This window comes from Hypanus sabinus, chromosome 2, assembly GCF_030144855.1.
Source record: "Hypanus sabinus isolate sHypSab1 chromosome 2, sHypSab1.hap1, whole genome shotgun sequence".
Classification (NCBI taxonomy): Eukaryota; Metazoa; Chordata; class Chondrichthyes; order Myliobatiformes; family Dasyatidae; genus Hypanus; species Hypanus sabinus.
In genome coordinates, this window is record NC_082707.1 from 69164859 (window position 1) to 69192290 (window position 27432).

Here is a 27432-nt window from a genome sequence, read left to right on the forward strand (position 1 = left end):
AGATTGTATTTCCATATAAGACGTGTTTGAATATGTAAATATATAATAGGTGAACAAATTCAAGATTTGAGTTTCAAGTTTATTTATCAAATGTACATCGCATATACACACAATTGCATAATTTGCATTAACAGGATTCCTTGAGCAACATCTTCCTGATAGTCAATCATTTCATTTTTTTCTACGCCTTTTTATCTTAGTTTTTTTTTTGAAACTTGGAGTCTGTGACTCTCAGTCTCCACGTGGGTGATCTGTTAGTTTTTGGAGTTTGTGTGTTTTTGTTTCTTTTTTTCCTTTTCGTGTGTGTGTGTGTGTGTGTATGTGTGTGGGGGGGGGGGGGGGGAGGGGTGAACCGATGTCTTTCTTTCAATTACTTCTATGGTTTTCTGTAGTTACGGCTAACTGGCGAAGACAAACCTCAGAGTTGGATCCTGCATACAGACTTTGATAATAAAATGAATCTTTGGACAATCGGCACACCCAAAGGTGTCTTAAATCCAGTTCACAAGTCGCCACACATTCAGGTGCCAACATAGCGTGCCCAGAATGCTCGGCAGAACACAGAACTCAAGAAAACAGAACGAAAGCAACGCATCGTTTAAAAAAAATAGAAGGCAGATATCAAACATCCAAATTGTGAATGTGTTTCACAACACAGTATATAAAGAGTTTTTACTGATGTTGACCAGAAAGAAATGAAGTGAACACTGGAAACACGAAATACATAAACAGTCGTATTTTGGCTTTTGTCAATGGCGTTCATATATACAAGTTTTCAATAATACAGTGGAAACCTGTTGTATTTGCTATATGTCCGTAGCTATCTATGTAAGCAGAATGTCCAAAAACAAAAACATAATTGAAAGTACTGGCATTTGAAAATGAGACAGAAGTAGTCAGAGGAAACACTTAATAAGCCTGGTAGAACTTATGGAGAGACAAAGACTTAACATTTCGGGTCCAGGTCTTTTATAATCTGAAGAAGTTGGAGATCGAATCAAAAGAGCCAATTCTATTTCTACAGGTGCAACCTGACCTGTTTACGGACTTTTAATTTCGCTTTTTCAGCTTCTGCATTTTCTTGCCTCTTAAAACAAATTTAATCACGTACAGAGACGAGAAGAAAAACCTCAACCGCTTAAGTTACTTCCAATGCCAAGGTCAGAAGACGACCGACCGCTCCACGTGCGTAATCGAAACATGATGTGGTCTTCCTAGAACTTGAATCATGCTTCATGGATTTTTTTTTCAGAGAATTCTCGTCCGAGTAATATTCAGACGATCTATTTAGAAATTACGTCCATCTCCGCTTTCCTCTAGGGGTCATAGTGTTCGCAACCGTTAGCAATGACTGCCGCAACTTAACCTGCTCCACGGACACGGCGGCCTCCCCGGTCAGGTTACAATTAACATTAATGTCGAGGTTGTAGCGTCCGATCGGGGTTGAATGAGCGGCTGGTGTGCGAGAGAAAGGACACAAAGCCCGTCCGGTGCAGGCTGGAGTGAGTGAGGGAGCGCGCGCGCGCTCTCGCCTGTCAATCTCCGTGCGGGCGGGCGGCCGAGGGGCTTTGTCCCCAGAAGTAGGGAGCAGCAATAGCTGCCAGCGGGGCACCGCGCACCAAAGTTCCCCTCGGAAGCACATTAAAGGGACACGGGAGATTTATTTTCTTAAAGCAAGCAAACATTTCTCTTCTGACTCCTGCCCGGTGAGTTGCACGCTGAAAGTGGATTTTTTTAAAAGAATTGTAATTTTTTTTTTGCATTACTTTATTACTAGAAATGTGTTCTTTGCTTTTACAAGAACATGTTCCAGGCTGGTGTATTTTGATACCCTATAGCACGGCTTCCTCGGAAGATTCCGGTGCCTTTCCATCATTATTTTGTTTGGTACGTTCCTTTCAGGTTTAAGTAAATTCCTGTTTAAATATATTATTTGTGATACCATAGGGCAATAAGGAGTTTTGCCTCAGCTTGGCGTGCCCTTTCCAGATACTCTGGATCGTGCATCTGAAGGGCAGGATGCAGCCACTGGAGTGAGCCGATTGTATCTTCCGAGGAGTCGGACTGGGTTAGAGTCCCCGGGGAGCCGCTTGAGTGCGGGGCTTCATCTGGCGTTTGGGTCATCTGGAGACCTGGCCGGGACCAGCAGTCGCCGCGGGGTTAGAAATTCCCCAGGCATGGAAATTTAAATTTAGACATTTACATTCAAATTAATCGATCTCGCCATTTGGACCCCCGCAGGCTTTTAGTGGTAAGATTTTCTTCCTTTCCTCTCTCTACGTCGCTACTGTGTCAATGTTTCCAGCTCGTTATTGCGAATAAGATATAAAAATAAGAATTTCTTGAAATCCGTCTTACAGTTTTAAAACAAACAACATTCTATGGACAGCTTGCACATTCTTAAACTACTAGCTGTTACGCTACCTTAGTAGTTCTGTACAATCTCTCCCAACCTTTAGGCATAGGCATTTTTCTACATTTAAGCTATTAACAGACGTTCGGTCGTGTTTGGCTTTTCGGGAGAACTAATTTATCAACTGAGGGGGAGAAAGGTTTGCTTCTGTATAGTGCCTTTTTTACAGGTGTCTTTTAAAAGGTCAAGAAGCAATTTAGGTCCAGTGATATATTTCTGTAGTTCAGCCATGAGTAATTTAGGAAAATGCAAGCCCCCTTTAACCGCCACGTGATAATGTTCAGATAATTTTGTTTTGAATGAAATGTACTGTATGTTGAAGGATGTGTATTGGCCAAGCACTTGTCTGAAATAGGGCCATGGATAATTTTGTTTCCACCTGAAATGGTCTTGATGTCTCATCTGAAACCTGGTACCTTTGGCTTTCAAAATAGGACTGAAATGTCATGCTAGAGTTTCATGTTCAGGTCTCTGCAGCAGGACTTAAAGCCATAAACTTTTGGCTCCGATGGTAATGCTACTATTGGGTCAGGGCAGACACCAACAATTCCAAACTGATGGGACAAAGGTTAAATAAATTATAGATATAGCTTGATTCTATAGTTAACTGTTGTGGACACCTGCTCCAACAAAGAATATGATTTATTTATGATCGTTTACTGCAACGTACACAGCTGATGTTGAAATAAGAGACACTGCAGGCTGTATCATCAACAGTGAGCTGTTGGTGTCCCTCTCACTGTAGCAGGAGCAATACCTCTCTCCTCTCTTTTTAGGGAGGGAGCAAGCCGTGAATATTCAACTGTTGGGTGAACAGTTGTTTTTGATAGACTGCAGATCAAGGTCTCTTTGGGGGCGGGGGTTTGCTTTTCCTTGCATTGCAGGTGGTGGGGTGGCTGACACTATTTGCTGAGGCAGGAAGGGGAGGGTTGATGCTGTTTGTGTACCGGACAGAAGGGGGTCTTTGGGGTTCTAACATTTTTCTGTCATTCATTTTTTGGGTTTGTCTGCGGAGAGTAAGAATTTCAGGTTGTGTACTGTATACGTTCTCTGATAATAAACAAAACCATTCAATTGTTAGTCCTAGATTGAAGACTATACCATGATAAGAGTTGAATGAAACATTCTGTTTTGATTAAAAAATCCTAAGCAGGTCAGCAGAATCTGGAAGGAAGATCGTGCAATGTTTCAGGTCTGTGAACCAAACCCCAGCTCATCTGATGAAGGGTTGAAGACCCGAAATGTTGACTATTCCTCTTTCCTCTGATGCTGCCTGTTACAGCATTTTCTGTTCTTGGTTTCAGGTTTCCAGCATTTGCAAGGCTCTTTTTTAATTTTTCATTTTCTGTTTTGATGTTGCCTTTTTCACTGTGGTAGTGATTATTGGTGCCAGGGAAACAGTGAAAGAAAGAGCGAGCAAAACAATGCGAACATTGAAGGTTAATCAGACTTTAATACAAACTTGTGATGGCCAGAGCAAGTGGCTTGTCATAAGTAATATATTTTTATAAATTACCTACTCATTCTCTCTTACTGTTTGGCAGAAAAACTCTTTACCAAAACCCAAGATAGCGACCATTGCTGGACAGGATTTGAAGTACAATAGCCCGGCTACCCACTTGTTCAGTTAACCATTCCTTTTGCAATGACAGTAGAGGCTTTTTGGCATCCTGTCTGTACAATTGGCAGTACTGATCAGCTGAAAAAATGACAGTTTTGAGTCACCTATAACTAAATAATATCAAGGCCAATATTTACACTGAAGTGGGTTGAATCTTCCCATACTTGCCTTTGGTTGTGGAATCTAATCTGTATTGTTCATTTTCATTTGACCTGTTAAAAGTGTTCATGACATGGTTTAATTCTAAGGAAAAGCTATTTTCCTGCTTGGGGCACAAAGCAGGAATAGTGTTTTTCATTAATTTGCTTCTTTAGCTTGAATCTAATGCACCAGATTATCAGCACGATTTCAGGCTGAGGGTTTTAAATCTCATCTGTAAACTTCCATCAATGAGATCAGTTCAGTTTTGTGTTTGAAGTTTTAAGCTGTAACTGTCACGTGGAAATACATTATCATCTCAAGAAAGGGCTGTTGGAAATTGCTAGATATTTTGTAGTTTGAAAACTGATTTATGTTGTAACTTTTACGCTTTATATAACTTAGGAGAAATTCTGTCTTTTTCACGAACTCCTAAAGAATGAACTACTATGTGCAAAGAATGCTTTTCCTCACCTACATCTCCAGAAACATACGCATATCACTGTTCTTGGAAAGAATTCTTCCATCTAAGGTTCATGTCCATCCGTTTTTCTCCACACAGTTCAAAGAGAAACTGATTGGTAGGTTAATTGGTCGTTGTAAATTGTCCTGGGGTTAAATAGTGGGTGGCGTGGTTCGTAGAGCTGGAAGGACCTGTTCTGTGCTGCATTTCCAGTTAAAAATAAAATTAAAAATTATATCTACTGGAAAATACATTTTAAATTAAGCCATCACCATTTGGTTTTGTTTTCCTCCATTTCGCTGCAAATGTTCTCAAAGTTCTCATGTTCCACCATTGCCTCTGTTGACCATCTAGGGGGGACTGCCTCATGTGGTAACACCCTTACCTTCCAATCAGCTGGCAGAGCTCAGTTGCTGATTGCTTCTCTTTTGAATCATGCCATTCCTTTCTTTAATTGTTTCACCATTCTCTAGCTTCTCGTGTATTTCCCAGTTCCTGAGTCTACACAATTTCACCCCCCCCCACCCCCATCCCTGCAAACATTGATTACTGAATTATCAGTGCTTTGGAACCCAAACTCCAGAATTCTGTCCTCATGTCTTTATATCTTCTTTCCCATCTCTAAAACATTTAACTCTTACCTCTGTGACCTAATGATTGAAATTTTTACAGCTGCACTTCCAGAGGTTATGCAATGTGTTCCAACTTACCTGAGGAACTAATGGGAAATGTAGAAGTATCCATGTGCCAATGCATAGGTTTTTCTCAGTCTTATCTAGTGGTGGCATCTTGATAACATTATTGAAAGACAAGCCTTCAGGTTTCACATTGTTACCTGAAGATACTGTGATCACTACCTGGTTCACAACCAAGTGCCTCTGCACTGCTTCTTAGCTTCCTTACCTTCCAGTTTTAGACTATTGGCAATTGCCTCTAGGAGTTCACTGGGAAGATTAAAGTCACTATTCTCACTCCACGCCATCTATTCCATTTATCCTCAACGGTTATTAAAATTAATATATTTCCAGTGACATATAAATTAGCAATGTGATCTCTCTAATAATGACTCAAATGTGGTCTCAGCATGCAAAGCCAGTGAACCACTTTTAAGAACATATACATATGAAATAATTGAAAGCCAAAGCTTGTTTATGGGAAGTTGGCCTCATTGTTGTAAAGAATACAGTGCATTCTGGTTAATTGGGATATGTCAGGTCCAGTACATTTTGGCCCAATTAGCTGAAGTTTAGTGGAAATTGTTAAAAAGGTATATAAAAAGACAAACTGAGTAGCAAATTATGCATTTAAATGAAATGCAGAACAAATTAGAACACTACTATTACTACTGCAGTTCTATAAATCTGGGTATTACTAAAACTTAAAGACAGGTATTAATGGGCATTGCATTCTTTTGACTGTAAATGCACAATGTCAGCAAAGACACTTAGAGCAGATAATGAACTACCTTCATACCAGGCCATTGCATCTCCAAATCTTGACTTTCATTGTAACGATCAAGATGATTATTGATACCTTCAAAATCTCTGTAGTTTCTAACTTGTTGTATTAGTAAAATTGTTTCATTTTCAATCACGGCCATTTCTGACATCACCAAGCCTGAATGCTTGAAACTGCAGTGGACAAACCAGTTTTGAATTGTCTTAGTGATTATTTCTCACCAACTCTCAATGACACAAGCACAGTGTTACATCTAGCAACCACCCAAGTGCATGCTGCTGACGCTATTTATAAGATGTTCGGCAATAGTCTTCTGCCCCAGCTAAGCAGCATAGTGTCAAAATAAATGAATAGGTCAATGGTGGACACAATCTCAAGGGCAGTTCATTTGGCCTGAGATTACCTGGATAATACAAATACCCATTTCAGGATGCTGTTCATTGACTATAGCTTAGTGTTTAACACCATCATTCCTATTGTCCAGATCAATAAGCCACAGATCCTGGGCCTCTGTACCTCCATTTGCAACTGGATACTTGACTTCCTAACTAAAAGACTACTATCTGGGTGGGTTGGTAATGATACCTCCTTCTTGCAGACAATCAACGTTTACAATCAGGGTTATCATGGGTGACTTTAACTTCCCCAATATTGATTAGCACTTGTTTAGTTCCAAGGGTTTAGATGGGGCAGAGTTTGTTAAGTGTGTCCAGGATGGATTCCTGTCACAGTATGTTGACAGACCGACTAGGGAGAATGCCATACTAGATCTAGTATTAGGTAATGAACCGGGTCAGGTCACAGATCTGTCAGTGGGTGAGCATCTGGGGGACAGTGATCACCGCTCCCTGACCTTTAGCGTTATCATGGAAAAGGATAGAATCAGAGAGGACAGGAAAATTTTTAGTTGGGGAAGGGCAAATTATGAGGCTATAAGGCTAGAACTTGCGGGTGTGAATTGGGATGATGTTTTTGCAGGGAAATGTACTAAGGACATGTGGTCGATGTTTAAGAATCTCTTCCGGGATGTTAGGAGTAAATTTGTCCCAGTGAGGAAGATAAAGAATGGTAGGGTGAAGGAACCATGGGTGACAAGTGGGGTGGAAAATCTAGTCAGGTGGAAGAAGGCAGCATACATGAGGTTTAGGAAGCAAGGATCAGATGGGTCTATTGAGGAATATATGGGAAGCAAGAAAGGAGCTTAAGAAGGGGCTGAGAAGAGCAAGACAGGGGCATGAGAAGGCCTTGGCGAGTAGGGTAAAGGAAAACCCCAGGGCGTTCTTCAATTATGTGAAGAACAAAAGGATGATAGGAGTGAAGGTAGGACCGATTAGAGATAAAAGTGGGAAGATGTGCCTGGAGGCTGCGGAAGTGAGTGAGGTCCTCAATGAATACTTCTCTTTGGTATTCACCAATGAGAGGGAACTTGATGATGGTGAGAACAATATGAGTGAGGTTGATGTTCTGGAGCATGTTGATATTAAGGGAAAGGAGATGTTGGAGTTGTTAAAATACATTAGGACAGATAAGTCCCCGGGGCCTGATGGAATATTACCCAGGCTGCTCCACAAGGCGAGGGAAGAGATTGCTGAGCCTCTGGCTAGGATCTTTATGTCCTTGTTTCCCAAGGGAATGGTACTGGAGGATTGGAGGGAGGCGAATGTTGTCCCCTTGTTCAAAAAAGGTAGTAGGGATAGTCCAGGTAATTATAGACCAGTGAGCCTTACGTCTGTGGTGGGAAAGCTGTTGGAAAAGATTCTTAGAGATGGGATCTATGGGCATTTAGAGAATCATGGACTGATCAGGGACGGTCAGCATGGCTTTGTGAAGGGCAGATCGTGTCCAACAAGCCTGATAAATTCTTTGAGGAGGTGACTAGGTATAGAGATGAGGGTAGTGCAGTGGATGTGATCTACATGGATTTTAGTAAGGCATTTGACAAGGTTCCACATGGTAGGCTTATTCAGAAAGTCAGAAGGCATGGGATCCAGGGAAGTTTGGCCAGGTGGATTCAGAATTGGCTTGCCTGCAGAAGGCAGAGGGTCGTGGTGGAGGAAGTACATTCAGATTGGAGGGTTGTGACTAGTGGTGTCCCACAAGGATCTGTTCTGGGACCTCTACTTTTTGTGATTTTTATTAATGTCCTGGATGTGGGGGGGTAGAAGGGTGGGTTGGCAAGTTTGCAGATGACATAAAGGTTGGTGGTGTTGTAAGTAAGTGTAGAGGATTATCAAAGATTGCAGAGAGACGTTGATAGGATGCAGAAGTGGGCTGAAAAGTGGCAGATGGAGTTCAACCTGGAGAAGTATGAGGGGGTACACTTTGGAAGGACAAACTCCAAGGCAGAGTACAAAGTAAATGGCAGGATACTCGGTAGTGTGGAGGAGCAGAGGGATCTGGGGGAACATGTCCACAGATCCCTGAAAGTTGCCTCACAGGTAGATAGGGTATTTAAGAAAGCTTATGGGGTGTTAGCTTTCATAAGTCGAGGGATAGAGTTTAAGAGACGCAATGTAATGATGCAGCTCTATAAAACTCTAGTTAGGCCACACTTGGAGTACTGTGTCCAGTTCTGGTCGCCTCAGTACAGGAAGGATGTGGGAGCATTGGAAAGGGTACAGAGGAGATTTACCAGGATGTTGCCTGGTTTAGAGAGTATGGATTATGATCAGAGATTAAGGGAGTTAGGATTTTACTCTTTGGAGAGAAGGAGGATGAGAGGAGACATGATAGAGGTGTACGAGATATTAAGAGGAATAGACAGAGTGGACAGCCAACGTGTCTTCCCCAGGGCACCACTGCTCAGTACAGGAGGACATGGCTTTAAAGTAAGGGGTGGGAAGTTCAAGGGGGTTATTAGAGGAAGGTTTTTCACTCAGAGAGTGGTTGGTGCATAGAATGCACTGCATGAGTCAGTGGTGGAGGCAGATACACTAGTGAAGTTTAAGAGACTACTAGACAGGTATATGGAGGAATTTAAGGTGGGAGGTTATATGGGAGGCAGGGTTTGAGGGTTGGCACAACATTGTGGGCCGAAGGGCCTTTAATGTGCTGTACTATTCTACGTTCTGTGTTTACGCACTTCTGGGAAGTGTGTGCTCTGCTCTTTCTGTACCCATGACTGTGTGGCTAGGTATAGCTCAAATGCCATCTATGGATTTGCTGATGATACAACCATTGTTGGCAGAATCTCAGATGGAGATGAGTCAGTGTACAGGAGTGAGATATACCAACTAATGGAGTGGTTTTGCAGCAACAACCTTGCAATCAATGTCAGTAAGATCAAAGAGCTGATTGTGAACTTCAGAACAAAGGAACACACACCAATCCTCACAGAGGGATCAGAAGTGGGGAGAGAGAGCAATTTCAAGTTCCTGGCTGTCAAGATCGATGAGGATGTAACCTTGTACCAACATATCGGTGTAGTTAGAAGGAATTCAAGACAGCAGCTATACATTATTAGGAGTTTGAAGAGATTTGGTATGTCAACAAATACACTCAAAAAAACTTCTATAGATGTGGAGAGCATTCTGACAGGCTGCATCACTGCCTGGTGCACGGAGGGAGTGGGGGTGGAGTTCTATTACACAGGATCGAAAGAAGCCACAGAAAGTTGTAAAATTAATCAGCTCCATATACTAATCTTTGTAGTATCCAAGACATCTTCAAGGAGCTTTGCCTCAAAAAGGTGGTGCCCATTATTAAGGATCCCCATTACCCAGGACATCCCTCTTCACATTGTTACCATCAGGAAGGAGGTACAGAAGTCTGAGGCACACACTTAGTGATTCAGGAACAGCTTCTTTCCCTCTGCCATCTGATTTCTAAATGGATATTGAACCTATGAACACTACCTCACTTCTTAAAAAATATTCCTGTTTTTGCACGATTTTTAATTTAACTATTTAATACTCACGAAAAGGTTTACAATTACCTCTCCAATCTTCTGGCACCTCCCCTGCAGCCAAAGAGGACTCAAAGATCATAGCTACTCTTCTCTCATTTCCCACAGCAACCTGGGGTATATCACATCTGGCCCTGGGGACTTATCAATCTTGATATTTTTAAGAAGATCCAACATATCTTCTTCCTTATCCTTCACATTGTCCAGCACACAGGCCTGTTCTATTTCGACCTCACCCTGATCAAGGTCCTTTTCACTTGTGAATACTGAAGCAAAGTATTCACTTAGGACCTCCCCAACCTCCTTTGCCTCCAGGCACATGTTGCCTTCTTTATCCTTTAGCGGCCCCACTTTCATTCTTGTTATCCTTCTGTTCTTCACACATGCACAGAACGCCTTGGGGTTCTTCTTAATCCTACATGTCAAGGCCTTCTCATGCCCCCTTCACGCTCTCCCAAGTCCTTTCTTAAGCTCTTTCCTGGCTACCCTATATTTCTCATGAGCCCTTCCTGCTTCTTACATCTACATATGCTTCCTTTTTCCTCTTGACGAGTTGCCTCACGTGTTTTGTCAACCACGGTTCCCCTTTCCTACCAGTTTTTCCTTGCCTCAATGGGACAAACCTATCCTGAACCCAGCACAAGTGGTGCCTAAACTTCCTCCACATTACTTCTGTGCTTTCACCCTTGAACATCTGTTTCCAATTTACTCTAGCTGGTTCCTGCCTCATCCCTTCATAGTTAGCCCTTCCCCAGTTAAGTACTTCCCCGTTTTGTCTGTTTTTATCCTTTTCCATAGCTATGCTGAAGCTAAGGGAGTTGTGGTCACTCTCACCAAAATGCTCCCCCACCGAGAGGTCTGCCATCTGACAGGTTCATTACCCAGAACTAGATCCAGTATGGCCTCTCTTCTCATCTGCTGGTCCACCTACTGTGTCAGGAATCCTTCTTGAACACACCTGACAAGTTTAGCCCCAGCTATCCCCTTTACAGTCAGGAGGTGCCAGTCAATATGAGGGAAGTGGAAATCACCCATAACTGCAACCCTGTATTTCCTGCAGTCTGCTCTTCGCAAGAAAGATCTATTTATGTGCACTATGCCTCGATCAAAACGACTTTTAGAGGTCCTAAGAAGAACTGTAGAGATGCATGAAGCTATAAAAGGCTACAAAAGCATTCTAAAGAGCTGTGTGTTTGGCATTCTGCAGTAAGATAAATTGTGTACAAATGGAGGAAATTCAGTGCTGTTGCTCCTCTCCCTAGGAGTGGGTGTCCTGCAAAGATCACACCAACAGCACAATGTGTAATGCTAAAGGAGGTGAGAAAGAACCCAAGGATAACAGCAAAAGACCTGTAGAAATCACTGGAACTTGGTGAAGTCTCTGTTCATGTGTCCATTATGAAAACAAAATTGAACAAGAATGGTGTTCTTGGAGGAAACCACTGCTTTTTTTTAGTCTTTTTTATAGATTAAAAAAAAGTGTGTATACAAACAAGAGGAGAATATCTCTGGTATAGATGTCAATAGCACTACATACAGAAGGTAATATCTGAATCACACAGTGTTAATCTACAAAGCATGAATTTGATCTAGAATGTATAATTCTCTTATCAATTTATGAAGAAGGAAGGACTATTAGAAATTTTTATATAAAACAGAGAAAGAGAAAAACCCCACTATTCTAAACAGGAAAAAAAAGGACTGGGCAGTCTACCCTGAGAGAAAAACCAAGAGAAGACTGACTCTCTGATCAAATCCAAGGTTCTGAAAAAATGGCTGGAAGAGAATCAGTACAGAAGTCAGATCATATGAAAATATTGAATAAAAGGTCGCCAGATTTCTTCAAATTTAAAGGATGTATCCAATGCCCAACTTCTTATTTTCTCTAGACTTAATCAGGACATGATAGAGGAAAGCCAATAAAAGGCGGTAGGAGGGTTAGGGTCCCTCCATTTAGGTAAAGTGGCTTTCTTAGCCAATAAGGTTGAAAAGGCTATCACCCGCTGAGCAGAAGCAGAATATATCTTGCTTCCGATGGAATAATCCCAAAAATAGCTGTAAATAAGTTTGATTGTAAATCCAGATCCAGCACTTTAGATAAGGTTTTAAAAAAACTTTCCAAAAATTCTCCAACTTTATGCAAGACCAAAGCATATGATTTAAATTGGCCACCTGAGTATTACATCTATCACAAATGGGATTAATATTGAGAAAAATACTGCCTAATTTATCCTTTGACATATGTGCCCGATGCACTACCCTGAAATGTATCAAGGAATGACGGGCACAAATAGATGAAGTATTTACCAGATGAAAAATTTTACTCCATTGATTATCTGAAAGTAACTCTTGAAATTCCAATTCCCAGGCAGCTTTAATTTTATCGTTAGCTATCATTCGCATATTCAATAACCATTTATAAATTGCAGCTATTGATCCTTTTTGGAGTGATTTAACCTGGAAGAGGGTATCTATTATATTAGATGGAAAAGCAGAGGGATAATTTGGAAGCAAAGAATGTTTAAAAAAAAATTCCTAATTTGTAAATATTCAAAAAAGTATACATTGGATAAATCAAATTTATCCGTTAGCTGAGTAAAAGATATTAAACAATCCCCTATAAACAAATCCAAAAAAGTTATTATGCCTTTGGTTTTCCAAATTAAAAAAGCCTGATCTAAAATTGATGGTTTAAAAAATAGTTATGATATATTTTACTAGAAAGGACAAAATTATTTAATTCAAAAAATCTGTGAAACTAAAACCAAATTCTTAATGTATGTTTAAAAATAGGATTAAGGTCTTGCCTACCAAACTGAGAGAGCAGAAAAAGAAGAGAAGCTCCCAGTAAAGAGGCCAAGGAATACCCCTTCACCGAGTTTTTATCCAATTCCACCCATAAAGGACAGTCATATATGCCTGAAAATAATGAATCCAACAGGTAATATATCGAATATTAGTTGCCTAGTAGTACAGTCTAAGATTTGGCAAAGCCATACCACTGTCCTTTTTACATTTCTGCAATAAAAGATTACTCAGTCTAGGATTTTTATTGTTCCAAATATAGGAGAAAATTTTAGAGTCTATTCTGTCAAAAAAATGTTTAGGAACAAATGAAGGAACTGCTTGGAATATATATAAGAATTCCGGTAGACCTATCATTTTAATAGCATTAATTCGACCAATTAATGATAGTGTCACAGGAGAACTGCTTTTCATCTGGATGTTCCACCACAACGCTTCTGGGACAATGTTCTGTGGACAGATAAGACCAAAGTTGAACTTTCTGGCAGAAATGCACACTGCTATGTTTGGAGGGGAAAAAGGCACTGTACACCAACACCAAAACCTCATCCCAACTGTAAAGCATTTTGTAAAGTGCATCATGGTTTGGTACTGCTTTGCTTCCTCAGGGCCTGCACAGCTTGCAATCGTTGGAGGGTGTTACGTACCCGTAACGGTTTAAATGAACTAGCAGCAATAGACCACGCCTGGCGTCTGGCTTTTATGTTAAAACCAGTATCTTTATTAGTATCTACTTAATATAGCAACTTAAACAGGAATAATTAAAAGTTAACATATGTGTAAATATAACTTCCAAGCTATGGAACTCGGGGGCACCAGTCTTAAAATCTTGATGGTAATGTATGAAAGTTTAGTTTATCCACGGATTAAATGATGTGAGAGAGTTATTTGTAATCCAAGGTGATAGTCGAGAGAAGGCATTTATGTCGTAATCCACAGGTTCCACGGTGGTAAAACAGGGTAACGATTGCCGTAGGTTTTATCTGTCATCATTCCAACTCCACTTACGAGTTATCACCAATAGCAGCTTATCACAGGGGTACAGTCTTCAAAGGGAACTACCACCCAGGCAAGGGTTAACGCATAGGTAGATTCCGCAAGTTTGCCCCAATCACACAATGTGATAGCCATTTATCGATGTGCTGTCTCAATGCTCAACCCACCCTTGTGGGCACTCGTAAGTTCCAACCAGTGACCCCTTATTCACTGGCTTCCTTCCATTGTCCGACACCAACTGTGACTGTGTGTGAATGAGTGTACTTGCTTAAATCAAAATACAGACAGACATACTTTATTGAACCCGAGGGAAACTGGGTTTTGTTACAGTTGCACCAACCAAGAATAGTGTAGAAATATAACAATATAAAACCATAAATAATTAAGTAATAATAAGTAAATTATGCCAAGTGGAAATAAGTCCAGGACCAGCCTATTGGCTGCATAAAATAAGCTGCAGAATCAAATAGTTCCGCCCCTCTCTCTCTTAGGAAGAATCAAACAGGAGCCGAGAAAGCCAGCGACTGACGTCACTCAGTCACTCTCTTATAAATGACAGTCCACGGCAAGATACACCTAGGGGTTCATCATAAGGGAACAATGAATTCAAAACTGTATTAAGACATTTTACAAGAGAAGGTCTGGGTAGCAGTCCGTCACGTAAAGCTTAATAGAAATTGAATGATGCAACAAGACAATCTGAAACACAAGAGTAAATCAACAATGTAATGGTTTAAAAAGAAGAAAATTTGTGTTTTGAAATGGCCAAGTCAGAGTTCAGATCTTAACTCAATTGAGATGCTGTGGCATGCTCTGAAGAGGGCTGTTCATGCAAGGTATCCCAAAAAATTGATGAATTGAACCATTTTTGTATGGAGGAATGGTCTAAAATTCCTCCTTACCATTGTGCAAGTCTGATCAGCAGCTACAGGAAACATTTGGTGGAGTTATTGCTAAAGAAGGTTCTACTAGTTATTAAATACAAAGGTTTACTTACTTTTTCCAGCCTGGATTGTGAATGATTAAACAATGTCTTTATAGAACACGTGAAAAGTACAATTGTTGGTCTGTTATTAGTTTAGGCAGTTTGTCTATTTCTGTGACTTGGTCAAGATCAGATCACACTTTATACAGAAAACCAGGTAAAATATTTTCTTATAACTGTGTGTGTGTGTGTGTGTGTGTGTGTGTGTGTGTGTATATAAAAATGTTTTTTCTATATTATGTATTGCATGGTACTGCTGCTGCTAAATTAACAAATTTCACGACATATGCTGATATTAAACCTGATTCTGATTCTGGATTTTGTCTATTTTCTTGATTAGCTTTGTTCTTTAATAACAAGTGGCTGCCCCACTTATCCGATGGCCCAATTAACCAGACACCACTTTAAGCTCATCTTCATTCCAACAAATAGTGACTGAAGAAGGCAATTTTTAAAGCAGTAGAGGGACAAGATATGTTTGGGAGCAGATCAACTGATATTTCAACTGGAAATAGACTCAGTGGCCACTTTATTAGGTGCACTGGTATACCTGCTTGTAAATGCAAATATCTAATCAAGCAATCACACGACAGCAACTCAATGCATAAAAGCATACAGACATGGTCAAGAGGTTCATTTGTTGTTCAGAATGGGGAAGAAATGTGATCTAAGTGACTTTGACCCTGGAATGGTGGTTGGTGCCAGATGTGATGGTTTGACTATCTTGGGATCTGCTGATCTCCTGGGACTTTCACCCACAACAGTCTCTAGAGTTTCAGAGAACGCAAAAAAAAAAAATTCCAGTGAGTGGCAGTTCTGAGGGTTGTTAGTGAGAGAGATCAGAGGAGAATGACCAGACAGGTTCAAGCTGACAGTAACCGAAATAGTGATGTGTTACACCAGTGGTGTGCAAAAGAACAACTCTGGATGCATCAAACTTTTGAAATGGATGGCCTACAGCAGCTGAAGACCACAATGTGTTCCACTCCTGTACCTATTAAAGAGCCCATTGAGTATATATGTGGTTTGAGACCGTTGCTCACTCTGGACACTGGAAGATGAGGTGAGAATCTTGATGATTAGAATCTGAGTAAATTCTTTTGCCAGGGAGATAGGAAAATGAACTCCACATGACAGCAAAGTGCCTTTGATGTATGAAGTGAAGTGTGTAGCTTGTTGGGTAAAGTGAGCTTGTGGTGGAACCAATTACATTGGAAGGAAATGGGGATGATTCCACCTGATGCTCACTTTATATTCATATTTATATTAACTTTATATTCATACTTTCACATCAACAGTGTAGCTCTGCTCTTAACTGCTTCATCAGTCCAGCAGAAACTGAAAATGGAAAATATTTGCCAGAATTGGTAGAAATGAGCATGTGTCGAGAATAAATAAGTAGAAAGACCTATTTTCAGTTTAAGCTCTCTATTTTGTCAACAGGTTTATCTTCCCACTAATATGCCCTACAGTGGATGCCTGAAGGACTCTGTGGTCAACAGGGATGATGGTGGACCAATGTGCTTGGACTGTGTACTATTTTCAGGGTTGGCATGGAAGAACTCTTGAGCAAACACATTCATACTCATTCATACTTTTAGACAAGCAAAACAATGGATACCAGAGATATGAATTAAATGCAGAAAATTTTGGAAGTACAAGGCAGGTCAGATCACATTTTTAAGCAGACGTATTTGTTATTTAAGATAAGCTAATTTTTGCCAGAACTGGAAAAACTGGATAGGCTTCAAAATCTAAAGTATGGGGTAACAGTAGGAGAGCTGCATTATGTCATCGATAGGCAGGAAAGATAAGGTGACAGTAGGGGGTGATTGTATAAGGGTAGGGCAAGGTGCAACAGTTGTAAATTCTTCTAAAAGAAGTATAAAAATGGCTTTAAAATAAATATAATTTAAATATAATTTATAGTTTTAATTTTTTAAAAATACTTTTTCTTAAGTTTACCACTAAGCTTATTGACAAATTTTTCTCATGGTTAAAAAATATAACATCTTTATGAAAGCAAGGCGCCTTCTTTATTTGGCTGGGAGGAACATTGCCTTGTCATAGTGCCTTTGGATAGCTTTGTGGTTCTTGTTGATGACTTCAATTTGGAACATTTGGGTCTTAATCTTTACATGTCATGTGAACTGTTCATGCCTCAGAGAATTAATTATAATACGTCAGGTAAAAATTTGTGGACTATCAGGTCAGAGCACAAATGTTGAGTAAATTTGGTACAACTGGAACTTGATAGAAGCTATGGTATAATTAACTGTGACGTGGACTGGCACAGTGGTGCATCACAGCTGCAAGAACCATGGTATATTTATGATGTCAAGTGCCTTCTCCTCCACCAGATGCTATGTTTCTTTGCCAAAATCCCAAAGATAAGCTTGGTGGGTTAATTGGCTATTGTAAATGACCTCTTAGTGAAATAAGTGGCATTAGAATATCAAAGTGAAGTTGATGGTCACGAGATAAAATAAGTTGCAGGCCAAAAGGACAGAAGGAACTGGGAATGAAATTGCTCTGCCAGGAGCTGGCGTGAACTCAGTTGTGCAAGTGGTGCAATAAGAAAGAAAGTGTATATAGGCAGGTCAGTATAAAGTGATCAGTAAATTATTCAACTGTTTACACAAAAATATGTTGTAAACTAGGAAAAATTATGTGATAGATTAAGGCGCTCTGTCTGCTTAACACTTATACTTTGGACAGTTCTCCAATCTAGAAATGAATCTGGGTAAATCTTCATTGCACTTCCAGTATCTTAAATACACCCTTCTCTCTGGAGGGAGAGCTTGTACAGAGGCTTGAACAGTATTCGGGCCCCACAACTATTTTCTCATTTTATTGTCCCATTTTCTAAATTTAAAATATATTGAAGTAGGATTTTTTGAGAAAATCTACAAAACATTGTGCATCCTGTCATATCAAATGAAAAATTCTAAAGCCTGTCAATAACTTGCTGTAAATTAAAGCCAAAATTGTGAGGGTGAAAAAGTATTTATCCCCTTTGAAATTGCTATGCCAACATTCCTCAGATGCAATGCTGTCTATTACCTTACCAACTCACTCACTTTGTTGATGTAGAAAATTGGAGGATCACCTGTTTTCAATGAATTCAAAAGAATAAATACCCCCTCTCTCTGTAAGGTCCAACAGTATGGCAGATTTTAACAGATCAACCTAAAATGAAGACAAAAGAGCATTCAAGACAAGTCTGGAAAATGATCACAGAGAAGCACAAATCTGAGGAAGGGTACAAGACCATCTCAAAGACACTGAATTTATCTTGGAGCTCAATGAAGTCCATCATGAAAAAAAATGAAATAAATATGAAACCATAGCCTGTAAAGATGTGGAAGAAAGTTTGTGGTCAGAAGATACTAAAATAGAACTTTTTGGCCTCAACACTAAGTGGTAAATGATATGTGTGGCATAAAGCTACCACTGCTCATCAGGCAGGTAATGCCATCCCTACTGTTAGGTATGGAGGAGGTAGCATTGTGCTATGGGCATGATTTTTAGCAGCAGGGACTGGAAATCTGGTGAGGATTGATGGGAAGGTGAATGCTGCTAAAGATCCTGGATAAAACCTGCTCACCTCTGCCAGAAAGCTTAAACTGGTGAGGAAGTACAATGACTCAAAGCACACTGCCAGAGCAACCAGGGAATGGCTTGAAATGAAGAAAATTGAAGTCAGAGTCCTGACCTTAAGCCAATTGCACATTACTGGTTGCTCTCATGATTGCTCTCCACCACCGCTCCCCAACTAAACTGGCACAGCTTGAGCAATTTTGCAAGGAGGAATGGGCCAGTCTTGCTCCATCATATTGTGCAAAGCTCATGGAGACTTACCCAAAAAGAATACAGGCTGTAATAGTTGCAAAAGCTGGTTCAACTAAGTACGGTACTAAGTTTTTGAATTTTTAGTTTTTCATACTTTACAATTTTCCCTGTTTTTTAGTCTCTACTCTGGAGAAAATTAGCATATAATTCACACATAAAAATTCTCAGTTAAATTGATCAAAATCCCTAGTTGTAATACTCGTTTATGTGAACAAAGGGCTATGAGCTGAGTACTTTATCAGGCACTGTATGACCAAACCCATATTCATAACCTAATGACTTATTCACTGATGTACTCCATACTTTAATTTGTAAAATCCAGAATCTCATATGACACTTACTTTGCTGTCTCAACCTGCCCTGCCCTTCTAATGGTTTTTACATTTGGTGTAAAGCCCAATATTGCTCCTCCTGTACTGTCGTACGGTTCTCCCATCTGTTCTCCGTGTTTATATCCTGACGTGTAACACATTTAAATTTTCTGTTTTAAATTTAATCTGCCACATCCTATCCATTCCTCTTATCCATATTCTGTTAAGATGTGTTAGTATTTTGCTTATGATTCACTATGCTTTTAAGTTTTCTGTTAACTGTAAATTGAAAGTTTTACATTAAACATCCAAATCATTTGTCTTTCTTCTTACTTAAGAACATTAGGAATAGGAGCAGGGGTCAGCCATCTGGCCCATTGAGCCTTCTCCACAATCCAATAAGATCATGGCTAATCTGCCCATGGATCCTCAACATCCAGGACATGTTCTCTTTTTGCTTCTGCCATCAGGAAGAATGTAGGGAAGCCTCAGGACCCACAACACCAAGTTCAGGAAAAGCTATTACCCCTCAACCATTAGGCTCTTGAACCAGATAACTTCACTTCACTCGCTTCATTACTGAATTGTTCCCATAGTTTGTGGACTCACTTTCAAGGTCTTTTCATCGCATGTTCTCAATATTTATTGCTCATTTATTATTATTTTTTTCTCTTTTATTGTATTGGCACAGTTTGTTGTTTATTTTACACATTGGTTGTTGCCCATCTTTTTGGGTGTCGTCTTTCATTGATTCTATTGTGTTTCTTATTATTACTATGATTGCCCTCAAGAAAATGAACCTCAGATTTGTATTTAGTGACATAATATGCACTCTGATAATAAATATACTTCGAACTCTGAACAATATGCCAGGTATAACCTCACCAGAATCCTGTACAGGTGCAGCATAAGCTCCAGACTCTTAAATTCAGTCCATCTAGCAATAAAGGCTAACCTTCTATTTGCCTTCTTGATAACCTGTTGCATCTGCAAACCAACCTTTTGTGATTCATGCGCAAGTACTCCCAAGTCCCTCTGCACAATAACATGCTGTGATCTTCCAAGGTGGATGGCTTAATTAAGGACTTATCCATAAGTCCAATAAGTTAACCAATAGCCAGAAAGTTGAAATAAAGCGGATATATTGATCTCTCTGGAGCTCCTCTGTACACTCTCTTCTAATCTGAAAAACAACTGTTCAGGTCGCTTGGCCAGTTTACTGTTGATGTTGCTTCTGCTCTTTTATTTCTGAGTTTCAGCCTATAATCTGATGATATATCAAATGCAATTTAAAATCTACATACACTATATCGAATGTGTTTCCCTCATTGACGACCTTTGTTACCTCATCCAAAAGCTCAATGAAGTTAATTAACCATGAGTGACCTTTAATAAATCCATGATTTCCCTAATCCATCCATATGTTTCCAGCTGATTGTTGCTTGTGTCCTGTTGTTGATGCTTTCTCTCCAACAAGGTTAAACTAAAACAGAGATTGCTGGAGTGCTCAGCAGGTTAAGTTGTGTCAATGGGGAGAGGAAAAAAATCCACATTTTAGGTGAGGCCCCTTCATCGGGACTAAGGTTAACCTCCTGCCTTAGAGCTATTGGATTTAACCATATAACCATATAACAATTACAGCATGGAAACTGGACATTTCGGCTCCTCTAGTCCGTGCCAAACACTTACTCTCACCTAGTCCCACCTACCTGCACTCAGCCCATTACCCTCCATTCCTTTCCTATCCATATACCCATCCAATTTTTTTAAAATGACAAAATGGAACCTGCTTCTACCACTTCTACTGGAAGCTCATTCCACACAGCTACCACTCTCTGAGCAAAGAAGTTCCCCCTTGTGTTACCCCTAAACTTTTGCCCCTTAACTCTCAACTCATGTCCTCTTGTTTGAATCTCCCCTATTCTCGATGGAAAAAGCCTATCCACGTCAACTCTATCTATCCCCCTCATAATTTTAAATACCTCTATCAAGTCCCCCTCTCAACCTTCTACACTCTAAAGAATAAAGACCTAACTTGTTCAACTTTTCTCTGTAACTTAGGTGCTGAAACCCAGGTAACATTCTAGTAAATCTCTTCTGTATTCTAATTGGTTGACATCTTTATTTTATTTATTTTAACTTACCATCTACTTCTAACCCTGTTGGAAGATTCTTCAAGTTCCCTTTTGCTATCAGTCTTTTACTTTTCTCTTTGCACTTCTTATTTCATTTTTACATTCCCTCAGCTTTCTACAGTTACTGTGTTCTCATTCATATTGCCAACCTGACGTTTGTTGTACACCGTTTTTCATCGAATGACCTCTGGTTTTGACTTACCTTTCCTTGTGATAATATACCTGGAAAATTACTCTCATATCTCTTTAAAAGCCCATTTAAAAAAAAACAAAATGATAAGTAAGAACAGATAGTAAATGTATCAAAATCTATGTGACCTGTAATGGTTGTACATTAATGTTTCAATTTCAGAATGGTTTATTGCTGGGTCCTGGATGTATCCTCTGAGATGTTAATGCCCAAGAATGTGAAATGCTCACCCTTTCCTCTGCTGATCCCACACTGAGGATTGTTGTGTGTTCTCAAGACTTCCCCTTCTTGCAGACTAAAGCAATTCCTTGGTCAATTCCTTGCTGATGTTGAATCCAAAGTTGTTGCAACACCATTCAACCAGCCAATCTATCTCACTGCTGTATGCTGCTTGTCGGTATTTGAGATTCTGTCAACAACAATGGTATCATCAGCAAATTTAAAGAATGTGTTTGAGCTATGTCTAGTCATACAGTCATGAGCACGGAGAGAGTTGAGCAGTGGGCTAAGCTTTAGCATTTGCCTTCTCATTTAAAAGCTGTCTTGATTTAAAATGGACCAGTTATAAACATCTCAATCTCTTTGCTTTACTATCTTGTATTACCAGCTTTCTGTTCTACTTACTCTGTTATGTGGTGGATGGATAAACAATATAAAATGCACTTTTATTTTCAAAAGAGTTTTGAGCTATTAGTTTAAAGCATCGAAGCTTGAACCTCATTGTAATTTATGGAGTTGGTGATTGTTTTTGTCAGCTGAGTTTGCTATGCGCTATTGCGATTTTTTTGCTATAAAACCATATATAATTGCATGCTCCTGCATTGAATTTTGACATGATTGGCATCATTTTTGTAACTTTTTTAAAATCAGAGCCAAATGAAACCTAGAAGAGCATAATGAATGTTTACCCTGCATCATTGCACATTGATTTTCTTTTCAAAATCATATCATAATAAATCAGAGCGTAGTGGCTTTTAAAGAGGAGGAAAATCCTCCAAAGAAAGAAAGAAATACAAATTCATCAAGCTACTCGGAGTTCTCTTTTACTCTGTTTGAAGGAACTTCACTTAAAAAAAATCAACCAAAGAATCCTAAGATTCTGGAGTGTCTGCAGAATTGCCAAAGCAACATAATTTGTAGAAATAATGCTCTGATAATATTTCAGTTTAAAAATTGTACAGTGCCGCATGCTTAGATTTATTATTATTTATTATTAAAGCAATTATTATTAAAGCAATGTAACTCCTTGCTAAACCAAATTTCTACCAATATCCTTCTACTCTTGATCTTTGGAAGTCTATTCTTAGATGAGATGATATTTTTCATTCCCATGCTGAATTTTTTGAATCCTTGTTTTAATATGAGAAGGCCAGTGAGCCATCATATCATGTTGGCTAACAATGTTAAGTTGGTAGGAATGTACTGGATGGGGTGCACAGTGAATTGCTACAAAGTGAAATTCTCATGTGGCTACAGGTGGTTGTGATCATAAGATAGATCTAGATTTTTTTCCCCAAGACAAAACCATATAAACTTTAATAAACTTATTTTTAACAAAACAAGTTATTGTGACACAACTGAATTTGCTCAGTTTTGCAGAAGTTTGCTTTGATCTGGTACTAGATATCACTGTTAATCATTAAATTATATATTTTTTTTCTTGATGCTCAGAAACATCCTAGGATGTGCTGGGAAACAATCATCAATGATGTAACCTGGGGTCATCGGGTGTTTCGGGTCTTCCATCATCAGCCACCCTCACCCTGGTGACCCAGCCAGGGTTAATCAGTCCCTGAATGGTGTCCCAGCAGCATTGGTCCATGGGTCACACCTCTTCATCCATAGCCATCTGGGGGCTCGCTCAGCAGCCTCTGTGTCAGTCCTGATGGCTCTTTTCTTTGCAGTTCTTGTAATATCAAGGAGAGAGTAGGCTCTGCACAGTAAGCAGCCATCAAATCCTCTACATCCCACCTCTATATGCTCGCATCATGCCCTCCACCAGCCTCTGGCACTGCTCTACCAGCTCCTGGTATTTGGCTTTCTTACGCTGAAACACCCTCATAACCTTTTAAAGAGAAAACTTTCCTTTCCTTATACTAAGATAGAGTGAACTTCTCCGTTGTCTTTGTGTAGTAAATTGTGTACAACCCTGATTTACTTTGACTTTCATTTGCTATTATGGAAGTTGTTGATGCTCAACAACAGGTCTATCACTTTGGATACTGTTGGGGGGGGGAACTAATAGAGGAAAGTAACAGTGGTCAGGTCTCTGGCACTGAGTCTGCCTCTGTGACTCAAGGGAAGTGGGGGAGTAGAGGCATGCTGTGGTGATAGGGAATTTGCTAGTTAGGGGAACGGACACGGCGCTCTGTGGGTGAGAATGATGTTCCCGGATGGTATGTTGCCTTCCGGGTGTCAGGGTCCAGGATATGTTGGATGGAATCCTCTGTGTTCTTAAGTGGAAGGGCGAACAGCTGGAGGTCATGGTCCTTATAGGTACCAATCACACGGGTAGGACGAGTGATGAGGTTTTGTATAGGGTGTTCAGGGAGTTGGGTCTGAGACCTCAGGATTGTTGCCTTGTCACGTGCTAGTAAGGCTGGAACTAGGAAGATTATACAGTTTGATATGTGGCTAAGGAGTTGGTGTACGAGGGAAGGCATAAGATTTTTGGATCATTGGGCTCTCTTCCAAGGAAAGTGGGACCTGTACCGAAGAGACAGTTTGACCTTGAACTCAAGGGAGACTAAAACGGTAGTGGGAAGGCTTGCTAATGCTACAAGGTTGGGTTTAAACTGAAGATGCAGGGGGATGGGAATCAGAGTGCCAAAACAGTGAGTGAAGAGGTTGTGGAGGCAGATTTTGGCAAGACCTTAGACAAAGTTAGGAATCAAAAGGTTGAGCATGGTGCATCTAATGTCCTAAGCTGCCTATATTTCAATGCAAAAGGTATCGTAGGAAAGGTGGATGATAGTGCTGAAGATGAGGTAGCTGGTTTACAAAGTGAGGCTATGTGTAGTATGGACAGGCTGGTGATAGAGCAAGATGGCATGCAATATTGAGTTGCAATGTAAAAGGTGGACAAAATCAAAATGGGTGAATACAGGACTGAATGTATTATATTTGAATGTGCGCAGTATACGGAATAAGCAAGTTGAACTTGTAGGTAGGTTGGTAGGTATGAGATTGTGGATATCACTGAAACATAGCTGGGAGCTCAATGTCCAATGGTACACATTGTATCGGAAGGACAGGCAGGAAGGCAGTGGGGGTGACGTTGCAATGTTGGTCAAAATGAAATTACATCATCGGAAAGAGGTGACATAGGGTTGAAAGGGATTGAATCATTGTGGATAGGGCTATGGAACAGCAAAGGTAAAAAGACCCTGATGAGACTTGATTACAGACTCTCAAACAGCAGTATGGATGTGGTCTACAAGTTACAATGGGAGATAAAAAAATGGATGCCAAAAGGGTAACATTACAATAGTCATGGGGGATTTCCATATGCAACTGGATTGGGGACATCAGGTTGCTGCTGAATTCCAAGAGGGGCAATTTCTAGAATATCTATGAGATGGCTTTTTAAGAGCAGCTCGATAAGGTATTGTACAATGGAAAAGAATTGTTTCGAGAGTTTAAGGTAAAAGTACTCTGAGGAGAAAGTGATCATATTATGATCAAATTCACCCTGAAATTTGAGATGTTGAATTTGAGATATCAGATGTCTCAGTATTACAGTGGAGTGAAGGGAATTACAGAAGCGTGAAAGGGTTGTTGGCCTGAATTGATTGAAAAAGAACACTGGCAGGGATGATGGCAGAGCAGCAATGGCTGGAATTTCTGGAAGCAATTCGGAAGGCACAGGATAGATACATCTCAAAGAGGATGAAGTATTTTAATGCAAGACAACACAACCGTGGCTAACAAGAGAAGTCAAGGCATCATAAAATCCAGAGAGAGGGCATATAATAAGCAAAAATTACTGGGAAGTCAGAGAATTGGTCAGCTTTTAAAAAAACTATAGAAGGCAACTAAATAAGTCATTAAGAAGGTAAAGTTGGAATACAAAAGTAAGCTAGCCAGTAATATTAAAGAAGATACCAAAAGTTTCTTCAGGTACATATGTGCAAAAGTGAGGTGAGAGTGGATATCGGACCGCTGGAAAATGATGCTGGAGAGGTAGTAATGGGGACTAAGAAATGGTGGATGAACTGACTAAGTATTTTGCATCAGTTGTCACTGTGGGAGACATTACCACTATGGTGGAAGTTCTGGGTGTCGGGGTCATGAAGTGTATGAAATTGCATTACTAAAGAGAAGGTTCTTGGGAAATTGAAAGACCTGAGGGTAGATAAGTCACCTGGACCAGCTGGTGGACACCCCAGGGTTCAGAAAGAACAGGCTGAAGAGATTGTGGAGGTATTAGTACTGATCTTTCAAGAATGTCCAGGTTCTGAAATGGTTCCAGAAGATTGGAAAATTGCAAATGTCACTCCACTGTTCAAGAAGGGAGCGAGGCAGAAGAAAGGAAACTATAGGGCAGTTAGTCTGACCTCAGTGGTTGGGAAGATTTTGGAGTCAGTTATTAAGGCTGAGGTTTTGGGGTTCTTGGCAGGACATGATAAAATAGGCTGTAGTCAGTGTGGTTTCCTTAAGGGAAAAATCTTGCCTGATTAATCTGTTGGAATTCTTTGAAGAAATTGCAGGAGGCGGGTAGCTGGGTGACTATCAGGAGGAGGAATGGGAAGGCGAGTAGGGTGTTAGTGCAGTGCATACCTGTGGCCATTCATCTCACTAATAAGTATACCGTTAGGATATCTTTGTGGGGGATGGCCTCCCAGGGGAACGCCACGGAGTCCAGATCACTGGCACTGAGCATGGGCCCGTTGTGCAGAAGGGAAAGAGGGAGAAGAGAGCAGCAGTACTGATAGGGGATTCAATAGTCAGAGGAACAGACAGGAGATTCTGTGCATACAAAAGGGACACACGGTATGTGCTTCCCAAGTGCCAGGGTCAAGGACATCTCAGATCATGTCCACAGCATTTAGGAGGGGGAGGGAGAGCAGCCAGATGTTCTGGTATACACTGGTACCAATGACATAGGAAGGAAAAGTAAAGAGGTCCTGAAGAAAGAATTTAGAGAGGTAGACAGAAAGCTGAGAAGAAGGATCTCCGGGTTCCATGCATTTCTGAAATGTGACCTGTGCCATGTACCATTAGGGTTAGAAACAGGATGATTTGGCAGATAAATGCATGGCTGAGAAGCAGGTGCAGGGGGCAGGGCTTCAGGTTCTTAGATCATTGGGATCTCTTCTGGGGGAGATTTGACGTGTTCAAATGCGAAGGGTCGCACCTGAACCTGAGAGAGACCAATCGGGTGGCAGAGGGGAAGATGCTGTCCCTGAATCGCTGAGTGTGTGCCTTCAGGTTTCTGTACCTCCTACCTGATGGTAACAGTGAGAAAAGGGCATGCCCTGGGTGCTGGAGGTCCTTAATAATGGACGCTGCCTTTCTGAGACACCATTCCCTAAAGATGTCCTGGGTACTTTGTTGGCTAGTGCCCAAGATGGAGCTGACTAGATTTACAACCCTCTAAGACACTGCTCCTTGAAGATGTCCTGGGTACTTTGTAGGCTAGTACCCAAGATGGAGCTGACTAGATTTATAACCCTCTGCAGCTTCTTTCAGTCTTGTGCAGTGGTCCCCCTCCCCCCATACCAGATAGTGAAGCAGCCTGTCAGAATGCTCTCCATGGTACATCTATAGAAGTTTTTGAGTATATTTGTTGACGTGCCAAGTCTCTTCAAACTCCAAATGAGGTGTAGTTGCTGTCTTGCATTCGTTATAACTGAATCAATATGTTGGGACCAGGTTAGATTCTCAGAGATCTTGACACCCAGTAACTTGAAAGCAGAGGCTGATTGGCAGGAGGCAAAGAGTGGTAATAAAGAGAACCTTTTCTGATTGGCTGCTAGTGACGAGCAGTGTTCCACAGGGTTCTGTTTTGTGTCTGATTCTCTTTATGTAATATAGCAGTGACTTGGATGATGGAATTAATGGCTTTCTGGTCTGTTTTTGCATATGATATGAAGATAGATGGAGGCAGTAGAGAGGCTTCAGAGGGACTTGGATTAGGAGAATTGGCAAAGAGGTGGCAG

General features: G+C 40.4%; 1 protein-coding gene across 2 annotated transcripts in view; it reads left to right on the forward strand.

Annotated features, from left to right (window-relative positions):
* The first annotated feature begins 339 nt into the window (after positions 1 to 339).
* LOC132379666 (SPRY domain-containing SOCS box protein 1-like) overlaps positions 340 to 27432 on the forward strand; it is a 210358-nt gene continuing 183265 nt past the window's right edge. Inside the window, exons 1-2 of one of the 2 annotated variants that reach the window (XM_059947900.1) lie at positions 340 to 1706; positions 1948 to 2251. The gene's annotated coding sequence lies outside the window, so the exon portion shown is untranslated. The remainder of the gene's footprint in view (positions 1707 to 1947; positions 2252 to 27432) is intronic. The other variant, XM_059947892.1, reaches the window with a different exon arrangement.